The sequence below is a fragment of the Equus przewalskii genome, chromosome 6 (genome assembly GCF_037783145.1).
Source record: "Equus przewalskii isolate Varuska chromosome 6, EquPr2, whole genome shotgun sequence".
NCBI lineage: Eukaryota > Metazoa > Chordata > Mammalia > Perissodactyla > Equidae > Equus > Equus przewalskii.
Window position 1 is genome coordinate 84,620,079 of NC_091836.1, and position 12,211 is coordinate 84,632,289.

At 48.5% G+C, this 12,211-nt stretch overlaps 1 long non-coding RNA gene across 1 annotated transcript; it reads left to right on the forward strand.

Annotated features, from left to right (window-relative positions):
* The first annotated feature begins 5,262 nt into the window (after positions 1-5,262).
* Positions 5,263-9,641, forward strand: LOC139083984 (uncharacterized). The gene is made up of 4 exons (XR_011541215.1): positions 5,263-5,526; positions 5,836-5,947; positions 6,606-6,676; positions 8,161-9,641. It is a non-coding gene; the product is annotated as an uncharacterized lncRNA (long non-coding RNA).
* The last annotated feature ends 2,570 nt before the right edge of the window (positions 9,642-12,211 follow it).

Below are 12,211 nucleotides of genomic sequence, written 5' to 3' on the forward strand. Positions count from 1 at the left end.
GGCAGCAGGAGTGGGTAATTCCAGCCTTTCTTAGCCCAGGAGTGTGTGTGTGAGCCTCCAGCTGGAGGACCGACTTTCCAGGCCGCAGTGAATTCCCATCATTTCCCAGGGCTCCTTCAGCGTGAGTCCGGTTCTTGCGCCAAGGCTCTGACAGCTTTATTCGCACCTATAATTCAATGTAAGCATCGATGTGTTGGGAAACACTTTGAGGCTATCTTTTAAAGTCAACTTAATTCCCTCTCAAATGCCTCTTTGTTTGCCAAAGTGCCAGCCAGAAGACTTCCAGGTAGGCAGGAGATGAGCTCCAGACGGGGGATCAGCAGGACGTGTCTGCCGGGCGCCCGTCACTTTGCTGGTAGCTGATGTCATTTCCAGTTAGTGGGATGCTGGCAGAGGTGCCTGCAGATGCTCAGATGACATCACTGGGGACCGGCCTGTCACCAGGGGAGATAACAAATGGAGCCCAGCCCTGAGTTCCCGCTGCCCCAGGAAGTCACAATTCATTTCTTGGCTTTGCTGTGGCCCTGGAGGGTAGACACCCTGTGCTCCCACCCTGGCAAAGCCCCACAAAGCCAGGACACACCCTCTGGCTGGCTGCTTTGCTTAAACAAAACAGAGTGGGACACACTGAGCTGACCCAAAAGTGTTCAGCAACTCTGTAACAATAGAAACTGGACGAGCTTGATGCAGGAAGACGCTGTTGGTCAGCGCTCAACATCCATTTCCCTTCCTCCTGGGCTAGCAGAATTCACTTTCGCTCTTATATGCACCCTCCTCTAGACGAGACTGGTCCATCCCCATCCTCAAGGGGTGGATCCTCCTGGGTCTAAGCCAATCATTCATTCATTCATTCATCATTCATTCATTCAGTCAACAAACATTATTGAGTACCTGTTATGTGTTGAGCGTTGTTCCAGGCACTGAAGATAAAGTCACAAAAAAATCAGATACACTCTTTGCCTTCATGAAGCCTTAATTCTAAATAGGGTGATAGGAAATAAACACACAACTGTATATTACACAATAAAAATACAATGTCAGGCCAAGCAGTAACAGCTTTATGAAGAAAATAAAGCCCGATAAAGGGATGAACACAAATAGCCTTGCTGTTTCAGATAGGGAGACAGGGAAGGTGATATTTGAGCAGACAGGAATGAAGGAGGGACACCAGCTTTGTGAATCTCTGGAGGAAAGCACTCCAGTCAGAGGGAACAGAATGTGCAAAGTGTGCAAAGGCCCCACGACAGGCATAACCTTCGTGCTGAGGCCAGCCAGGAGGCCACTGCGGCTGGAGTGTCGTGAGCAGGGGCCGCGTTACGGAAAAGACTTTGGATTTTGTTCTAAATGGGATGGGAAATCACTGGGGGCTCTTCACAGAGGGGGAAACTTGATCTGATTTCCGTTTTCAGAGGATACAACACGCAGAAAACCGACGCCAGGGCGGCAAGAAGGGAAGCAGGTGACCAGTGAGCCGCTGAACCGGGATGGTGGCCAGGAGGGTGATAACTGGGTCGCCGTGGGAACTATTTTGAATGAGGAGGCAGAAGGGTTTGCTGAGGGACTTGGTGTGGAGAGTGAGAGAAGGAGGAGTGACCGTGAACTCCAACGTTCAGGGCCAGCACTACCGAGTCAGGCAGAGCCCGCAAACTGAGAACAGGAGCGGCCTCCCGATGGGGGAGCCCAAGGGCCTGGTCCCACGTGCTCAGTCCGAGGTGCCCGCTCCACAGCCAGGTGGAGACGTGAGGAGGCAGTCAGCGGGTCCAGGAGCGCGGAGACCGGGCGAGGGCAGCCTGGGTCCCTGACGGGCGCCTGGGCTGGGCCTCAGGCTGGGACACAATTCGAGCCAATGAGACATGGCTGAAGGAGGCTTGGGCACAAAGTGTCCTCATTTCTTTCTTTCTTTTCTTTTAATAAGAAATCTGATCTCTAAAATTGGTGACCAAGTACAATTTTTTCCTATTTTTAAAACACTTTGTGGGCCAAACAAAATCCTTATGAGCAGGTTGCCAGTTTACAATCTCTGGCTTAAGACATGAAAAATATGTATATAAAGATAATCTTTTTCCAACTCTAAGTGATGAACTCAAAAATTACAAGGATTGTCTGCTTAGCTGAGCCAAGACAGACCTGTGGTAAATAACAAGTGTACAACTAACGCAGGTCCTTGAAGTTGTTCACAATGAGGAATGAAACTTGGTTGGTTGAATGAATGAATGAGCCTCCAATTTTCCATTCACCTCTGATGGTCACTGAAATCTTTTAGGTGCACTGGAATTAGAGTAGGAGATCTGGGTTCTATCTCTGGTTCTCTTACTAATTAATTGTAATGCTGGGCAAGGGCATACCCTCTCTGAGCCTCAGTTTACCCATCTGTACAATGAGTCTCTGTGGGCCCAACTGGCCCTGCCCCTCTGTGAAGTTGTGAGAACACAGGCTCTGAGAGGAATGCTGCCTTTCCCCTGCTTGATGTGTGACCTCCAGTACTTCATCTCTGAAATGATTTATGATCCCTTCCAGCATTAATTTCCATTAAGTCACAGCAGAGTTGCCTGGTTACTTGTGTTGATGGAAATAGCGAAAACCCCCAGGAAAGCCATATTTATGAGGAAGCCAGCTCCTTGGTGCACACACACACATACACACAACCTGGGAGGGGAGGCCAAGCTATTCCTTTCAGAGCAGCTACGCCCTGGCTCCTGCTGAGTACCGAGTCTGGTCAGGGCGGGCACTGGGCTCTTTTTGAGGTCAATAGGGCTGTCTTTGGGGCTCTCAGCCTCCCTTGGTACCTCATCCCCAGGAGCTAAGAGCTACCCTAAGAATCCCAAAGCTTAGCCCTTTGGGGACTCCCTCTGGTTCTCCCGCAGGACTTGGGGACAGGTAAAGGCATTAAGACTCCAAGGCCCCCGGCCCAGGCCCGCACACAGGGAGTGTGCACACTGTCCTGCCCCTCAGGCCCCCCCACCCCACAGATACCAACGAACCAAAGTGAGCACTCAGGGCGGCGCATGAGGCAGTCTTTGATCACAGATTTTAAAGTGCTCAAAGGTGGGGATTTCTGGGCTCTTTCATTCATTTCAAAGGTCTGACAATAATTGCTCATTTTGAAAATAAATTAAAAATAAAATAAAAGACTTACTGGAAACCCTTCTCTTAGCACAGTTCAGACCACCTCACCTACCTAAAACTTCTTTGGTCTGAAGTTATGTCAATTCCGCCTTGTTAGTGATAGCCGGTCAGGACTCTGTGTGCAGGTGGACTAATAGGAAATGGGGGGAGGAGGACATTATGACTCACTCAGTGCTTTATGTTTGAAGACTTCGTCTGTCTGAACCCAACGGGAGGGACTGCTGAAAGAGGTCTCCAGTGTCACAAAGCTTGGGCGCCAGCAAGTAAATGCTGCACATTTTGACAGGGGGCTGGTGACTCTAGCCCCCGCTTTGAGGTCTGGGCCCTAAGAAACTCTGACTGTGTTGGAGTGTCCCCAAAGCACAGAACCAAGGAAGAAAGGGGAAGGGACACTGTGCTAACAGTGACTAATGTCGCTTCCACTTAACTGGCTCTTGGCAGATATGTTGCAGATGTTCAAATGGCCTCATTAGGGACCAGGATGTCAACAACCAGACAGACACAGACAGCGCCCTGCTGAAGATGCCTGCACATTCCATGCTTTTGGAATTCTTTAACTCATTCCTCAAGGTTTCCAACGGGTGGGAATCCCAGGCCATGGCATGTGGCATCGTAAAGAGCTGGAGGGAAGCTGCAGCTTAGATTTGTTGAGTAGGCTGCCTTTGCTGTGTTAACAGAGAACCCCAAAGCTCTCTCTCGCTCCCCCCACTTTACTGTGTGGGTTGCCTTCCTCCTTTGCTATGTCAGCAGGGCTCCCTCCAGGCCGCATGGAAAGAGTAAGCCTGGCCTCCAGACGCGCCCAGGCTTACCTTTGACCACCATTCAACCCCAAAGGAAAGAGAGCGTGCCTCTCAGTCACCATCGAGAAAATCCTGGGGAGGACTTTGACCCAGGTTGGGTCAGGCCTTCATTTGTCGCTGTGACCAGGGGCATAGGATGCTACACAAGGCCGGGCCTGGAGTCATACACCTTCCTCCCCTGCTTAGACTAGGAGCTTGGAAACGAGTCTCCCTCTGCCTCCCATCGGCAACCTCTCTCCGCCTGGGGTTGCCCTGTAGGGGCCACTCGGTAAACGTTGGCTGAGTCAAATCTGTCAGCAAACCCAAAGGCTTTTTCTTACAGACCCACTCAGCACAAACCAGGAAGAAAAGAACTAAATGTGGAGAAGACTGACAAAAGAGATAATTCATAAACCGGCTAGTCAACTGATCAAAATTTGTTACGTTCAGGGGCCGGCCCCGTGGCCGAGTGGTTAAGTTCTCACGCTCTGCTTCGGCGGCCCAGGGTTCGGATCCTGGGCGCGGACATGGCACCGCTCGTCAGGCCACGTTGAGGCAGTGTCTCACATGCCACAGTTAGAAGGACCCTCAACTAGAATACACAACTATGTACTGGGGGGATTTGGGGAGAAAAAAAAAAATTTGTTAAGTTGAACAGCAGCAGCAATTCTGAGAGCCCTGGAGATATCTCATCTAATAAACTCCCTCCAGAGCTAATAGGAAAAAATTTCTTGCATGGTGGTTTACAAAGCCTTTTTACATCATTTGTTTCACTTCCATACAGTTCAACAAATAATAATGAGTCTCCCAGACCCTGTGCTCACTGGTGGGCTACGGCAGCAAAAGCAGACACGGTTCTCCTCAGAGAACTCTCGGTGTAGTACTAAAGAGAGAGATTAAATAATTGAAGAGAGAATAACAGTCGACGTACTTATTATACAGTGCGTTTGCTGTGTCAGGCGCTACGCTCAATTAATCCTTACAACAGTCCTTTGAGACAGATACTGTTATTAGCCTTGGAAGTTGGGTGACTTATCCAGGGTCACCAGCCAACAAGCGACAGAGCCAGAAGTCAAACCCATGTAGCTTGGCTCCTGAGTCTATGCTCTTAGCCGTGGTACTATACCACAGGCCCACAACAGTGCTATGAGCGTGCCAATGGAAAGTAGATGGCTCAAGGAAGACTCGAGCATTGAACCCAGTCAGGTGGTCAGGAACAGCCTTCTTAACTGGAGCCTGTGAGCACATAACGTCTCCATGACACTTAGAGGCACAACACAGACACTGACCAGCATCATTTTACACTGACAGAAAAATTCTGGCTGGGTGAGACTGCGTGGCTTGCCCAAGGTCACACAGCAAGTTGGAGATGATTCGATCTTACAGCCAGGCCTGCTGGTCTTCAGAATCTGGTGTCCTTCCCATCCAGCTGAGCACAAAGGCTGCAGCAGTGGCCTCGCTAAGCTGCGCTCACAAGTCTCCAGGGACCTCCACACAGAACTCATTGGCCTTGGCCCAACTGTCTTAACATAAATAACCCCCAGGTTGACGGCACACGTCTTACAGAGCACATCCGATGGAGAGCCTAGAAGCAAACTGTCCTTCTGGAAATTGCATTAAGGTAATGTGTTTGTTTGTTTAACTTAGAAGGTAAGACAGAATGGCCTTGTGTTAAACATTGTGAAATAACCATCAGAAGTTATGTGCTGACGTTTGTATTTAGAATTAAAGGACATTCGCAAGAGCAGGGGAGGTTACAGTACCGGCTGGGGACCCAGAGCCTTCAGAGAAGTGGATTGTTATTCACCGAGCTGTAATGATTAACAGCTAAAAATCCACTCTTGCGGATCCCCATGTCTGGGGAAGAATAGAAGCTTTTGTGTTTTGGTTTTTTTTTTCCTGAAATAAAAAGCCACATCTTTCTTTCCAGGGAGCACATTAGAATGAGGGGTTTCCAGAGAGCTCGAAAAAAAGGCCAGGATATTTTGGAGTCAAGGTCCCTTGTCCCTCCCCTCGCCACCGTCCCTGCAGGGGAGGGGAAGGTGAGTGTTCAGGACAGCCCAGCTGGAGGGAGGAAGGGGCTGAGTCCACCTGGCAGCCCCTGGAGGGGCTCAGTGTAGGTGCCGTGAGGTGGCAGGAGCCGGGCCACAAAGCGACACCAGTGCCCTCTGCTGAGGACTTCCTGTGGCGGACACTCCTCTGCCCACTTCACACCCTCGAGCTCATTTAACTCATTGATATCATCGGTATCCTCACCTCGCAGGTAAGGAGACTGAGACACAGCGGTTCACTCGTTCAGGACCCTATTTCTAGAAAGTAGAGCCGCCAGAATTCAAGGGGAGCGATGCTACAGCGAAAGGGTCGTCCTGCACTCGCCACCCTGCTGATGCGAGCCCACAGAGACCGCCTCTCTTATGAGCTCTTCTGGCTCTGAACTTGACACTGGCCAGTCATTTTTGGTTTATAGCCACCTCCTTACAAACTGTCAGCTTAATTTTGGCCCCTGAGCTTTCTTCCCTGGGGAACTAGGGTGGGCAGGGGGAGAGGAGAGAGAGAGAGGCAGGCTAATTACTTTTGAAGAAGTCAGACCGCATTATAACCAGCCTCTCACCCCAGTGATGAAAAAGCTATTGTTGGGGTGTCTTGGCACCAGAAAGGAAGAGAGAGATTTTCCTGAATCATTTCTCATTTTTTATTTAGGCTTCACACTTTTCCTGGGGCCTCTGGGCAGCCTTCCAGACCCCATCCCCAGGACTGACTGAGTTCCTGAGGTAAGTGGTCTGTCCCTCCCAGGCTGGGGAGGGCGGGCTGAGGCCGGCCGGCGCGCTGGGCTCGGCCGCTGACATTGTACACGCTAATGCAATGTGAAGGAGCACGTCTAAATAGCCTGTCCAAATTTTTTGATGTTCTTGAACCCACAGATGGGATTCATTTCCACACTGTTCGCAAAACGTAAACGATACAAGGACATTAAAGAGCATTAAACTACTTGATGACATTTTGGTCACATTAATGAAAAGTGGCATTTTTTAAACTACCAGAAAGAAAGAGAAAGAGGGTGGGGGAAGAGAGGGGAGGGAGGAAGAGGAAGACAGACAAAGCAGGGAGGGGAAGGAGAGGAGGAGAGAGGTTTGAATCCATCTAAAGTGTAGAAGAAATGCAGGCCGTCCCAGCTCTTATCAAGCCAATTGGGACCTTGCTGAGTAGGACATAAGAAGCAGACATCTTCAGGGACCGGACAGGTCTGCAGAACATTCCAACACCTACATAGTGAGCGGCACAGAGATACAAATACCTTAATGATCCCTTCCAGACTGACTAGTTTGGTCAACATACCATTGGGACACAAGAGAGCACAGGAGGAATGTCAGACTCCCCTCCTCCAGGCAGCCTTCCTGGAGTGCCTCCCCAGGCTAGATTAGGTGTCTCTTCTCTGGATTCCCAGAGACCTTATGCTTACCCTCATCAGAGCCCACATCACCTTGTCATTTAATCATTGATTGACTTGCAGGAACACCCTTTCCCCTGCCCCTAGACTGTTGGCTTCTTCAGGGCATAAAACAAGGATTAGGAGCAGAGGTTTGAAGAGACAAGTTCGCCTGGGCTCAAATCCCAGCCAGCCCATGTATGGGTTTTATGATCTGGAGCAAGTTCATTAATCTCCCTGGGCCTCAGCCATGCCACCTGTAAAATGGGGTGAGGAGAAAATCTAGCTCGTAGAGTTGTACTGATGCCTAACTGAGGTGATGGGTGGAGAACGCACAGCCCTGCGCCTGCCTGGACACACACACTCAGCACGGGTCTCAAGGAGCATCAGCCTCCAGCCCCGTGCCCAAGGCCTCGGCACAGAGAAGGCACTCAGGCAATCCTGTGAAAGAAATGAGCCTCAACAGACTAAGACAAAAATAAAATCACTTATCTAGGGGACTAACGAATTGGACATGGAGCCACAGAAAGTGACAATAGGCGGCAGAGACGTTTTATAACTTAGCAAGTCCCGGGCACCTTGTTTTACAATAAACAAAATTAGCACTGTGGGATCTCTCAGGAGAGCCAGTGGAGACGTCCTGCCCACTCCTCCAGCCAGCCCCGGCTGGTGACCAGGGGGCGGCCCCCTCCGCGCCTCCTGGCAGGGCTTCCTCCTCCAGCCCTGGCGGTTACATTAATTGCTAATGACAATGGCAACCTTCACTCTGTGTGGTTTCCTGCCCAGATTCTGGATCCTTTACAAGCCTTCCTTTTCTTTTTTTCCCAGATAGGAAATGCAACCCGAGACGTGTGAAGAAAAAAACAGTGTGCTTATTGTCACGGCCTCCACTCCTCGCTGGGCTCCCAGGCCGCCGGCCGGGTGCTCTGGGGTGTCTGCCCCGCCGCAGAGAAGAATAAACCCAGACTCCAATCATAGGAAATTCATCAAATGTGCTTCTCAGAGCTCTGTCTTTCAAGGTCTGCTTTCCTGCCATATGATCTCTATAAACCGAATCACTGTGAGCCAGGGCACAGGACCAGAGGCGCCTGAGGCTCGCGGATAATGAATGCCAAATGCATGTGACAATGGACCGATCAGGGAGCAGAATGGAAATGTCTGAGCTGTGCTTTTCTATATGTATATACACACACATACATGCATACGTGCATGTATGCACCAGCGCACACACACACTCACACACACACACGCACAAGTCAAGCACACAGTACGTCTTAACAAAGGCCAACTGTGATCCTTGCTGCCAGACTCAGTTAACACACTTCTCAGTAACTCTGTTAAATTATCAGGACAAAGAAGGATACAATGAAAGAGAAAAAAGTATCAGATCCCAGTTTAGCTGGGGACACTCGACATGGAAGGATCACGGATTTGACGTAGAAATTCAGAATGCCTTTTGCTCAGGGATGAGCATGGGAGCCAACACACAGGGGAACCTCAACTGAAAAATGAAAATCAACCACTCATTCTGGGCACCAGTGGTAAACGGGAGGAATTGCGCTCCATTGAATGACTTATTGTACGATGACCCGATAATGGTTTCTACCCCTCCTGGGTCTGACCAGCCCCTTCACTCGATAACCAGTTACCCGTGTGGCCAGGTAAGAGAAGAGAACACAAGACAGAAAATAGCAGGCCACCAACTAAAGGCAAAAAGGTAATTAATGTTACAGCCTTTTAGATTCTAGAAAATACTGCACTTAAAACTGCAAGTCAACTCAGCGGCTGTCTGCAACCGATAAATGCTTCCATATTCACAGGCATCAGCAATCTTCCTCTTACAAAAAAAGTAATAATACATACATATTAATGGATCACATTTTGTCCTTTGGGGAGCATAATTTTTAAAAGGGCCAAGGCAGCAATAATAGTTCCTTTAAAAATTCTAAATGCTGTAATTGTTTTCTCTGAATTATGGTGCTAGGATTTAATTAGTGATGAATGTTCGGTATGGGGTTTGGTCATTTTTGATGAATTCAGCCAAACAGAAAAGTAGTCTTGTCCTCCTTGCTCCCTCCCCGCCCCCCACCCCCTTCCTTCCCTAGGACATTGAAATGCGCGAGCGCCTGAGAACATGTCCACGTGGGCATTTTCTTTCCTGTAGTTTGGCCGGAGTTAAGAGGGAGATGGCTTCAACCACAGTTCAACGAGGAACACGAAACATGGTCAGTGAGGTCATGCAATTCAGCACAAGTTTTGAGGTTTTCGAGTTATATGGAGGAAAAATAATAAAATGCGAATGGTAGAAATTTCTTCTCGGCGATGTTCCTATAACTAGAAAGACATTGTCCAGGTCTTGGGCCTGGGATCTTGGGCCTAAAGGACTCATGAGCAATAGGGCTAAAGGTGTGTGTGTGGGGAGGCGGTGGGAAGGCCATTCTTCATTCATTCAATGAACAACCATTAAGCAAAGCCTACTGGGTCCAGACTCTGAGCTGGGCACTGAGCACACAGCCCTGGCAATGGCACGCTTGCCCGAGGATAAACACAATCGCTTTGTTCTTCTCCAAACCACTTCTTTGTCAAAGCAGCTGGAGGGAAGCCCAGACCAGCGGCCATCCACACAGGCGGAATCAACGTGGAGGCACAGCAGGGCCCCTGGGGGCCTGGCCCACCCCTCTCATCCACCTTCAGGACTTCTTTCATTTGAGACCTGGAGGCTGTTCCTGGGTTCCCAGTGTCCTCTATTAACATGCAAATGCCCCTGGGAAAGGTCACACCTTGAGACCCCATCAGCTAACCTCTTGCTCACCAGTTACTTCTTAGCAAGGATTAGCAGAAACAGAACACCGAAAAGGCTTGGGGGTGGGGGAAGGTCCGGGCTGCGGGGAGGGAGGTGACAGACCTCTCCCTACTGCCAAGACTGCCCTGGACAGTGGATTTGCTTTAGTGCGACACCAAATCAATATACTTAGTCCAATAACAGTTGATCTTTTTCAACTGTAACACAAAACAAAATTCTATTTGCATGCCTTTCGTGCCTGCCTGATTATGCCATAAGAATCACCTGCTTCACAATTTTGTCCAAATAGTAAAAATGATGCTTCCCAAAACGGCAGGCCGCAGCGGTCAGTGGAGCTTCCCCGACTCTGTCTAGTGTCCCGTCTTGCTGTCTTGTTTCTCCCTGTCATCTCTGCCTCCTCCCGCCCATCATTCTTGCCTCCTCTTACCTCTTAGCCCAACACACTTCTTCTTGCTCATCTTCCGCCGCTGTAGGCCTCTCTACAGCGCTGTTGACGTCCACTGATCCAGCTGAAGGGAGCTTTCTTCATTCTTCTCAATAAAGCCTTTAAAATGTCGTTCGGAGAGGGCCACGGTTAAGAGCCCATGGTTAAGGATCTCGAATCCACCAGAAAGACTTGGATTCAAATCCTATTTCTGCCACTTCTAGATACCGAGGCAAGTGACTTATACTCTCCTACCATCAGCTTCCTCTCTGTTTATCTTTTGAGAGGAATACATGAAATTATACATATATTATAGAAATTTTATATATATAGCGCCATGCACTCAGTCAAGTACTCAATAAATATTTGCAATTTCTATTGTTATATCTTATATCTTATTATATAATCCCTTTTTTTGAAATCTTATTATATTATGGAATGGGATTCCAAAATAATGTTCAGGTAGTTTAAAAGCAAAGTGTACCATAATATATATACCAGTGAGTGTTAGGCCTCTAAAATTGTTCCCTGAGGGAAATGTTGACTTATTTCCACATTGCTGTCATCGACCGTCATTGTTTTTCATTCATTCCTTTATTCATTTGACAAATATTTCATGTGTCCCGACTATGTGCCAAGCACTGAGCGAGGTTCTTAGAACCCAGACATGGGCCCACTTGATCCCTGGCTTCTAGGAGCTCACATCTAGGGGTCAGAGCAAGGGAGCAATGGCAGGCGTCCATCGAGGGCTATGGGAGCTCTGCCAGCACAGAAGGAGCTGTCTGGGGTGGGTGGTGACGACATCGGACAGGCACTCAAGCCGAGCGTTAAAGGAGGATGATGTTTGTTGCCATTTATTCAGACGCATCTATGTGCCAGTCACCGAGCAGGGAGCTTTATCGCTTCACCATGTTCTTCACCATAATCCTGCGAGGTAAACATTCTTCTCACTTCGCAGGCGAGCACGCGGAGTCTCAGGGAGGTGGGGGGTGTGCCCAGAATCTGACAACTCATCCAGAATAGCTGAGATTTCTACCCACGTCGGGGGGGGTTCCCACGCCCGTGCACTTTCTTGCAACCTACTGGCCAATTCAGTGGCCGCTCAGCCAAAAAAGGGAAAAAATGGTCTTGTTGTTTATAGGCACATCTTCAGTTTCTGTTTGGTTTTTATTATGTAATATTTGGTACATACAAAATAATCTGCTAATATTTAAGTTTATCACGTGGAAACATATATTTACTTTAAGGAATATTGGAAAACACAGAGAACGATATATATGTTGTATATAGCAAAACAAATATATTTATCTTTTAGGCGAATAGCTTGCCAGGCATTTTTATGCCTAGAAGAAGAGGCTCACACACACAAAGAGGATCATATTTCGATGCATGTTGGTAACTTCCTTTTTCCACTTAACCACAGATCAAGAACGTGTCCATGTCAGTAAATATACATCTATACCGTCCTTATTCATCACTGTTAAATGTTCTTTGAATGCATAGATACCATCCTTTATTTAACCTATTCTCTCTTCAGACAGCTAGCTTAATTTCAATTTTTTAATTATCATGAATAACGTTGTGATGATCATCCTTCACGTGTTTGTCCCATCCTTCTCTTAAGATAATTTATGGAAGGGGACTCGCTGGGT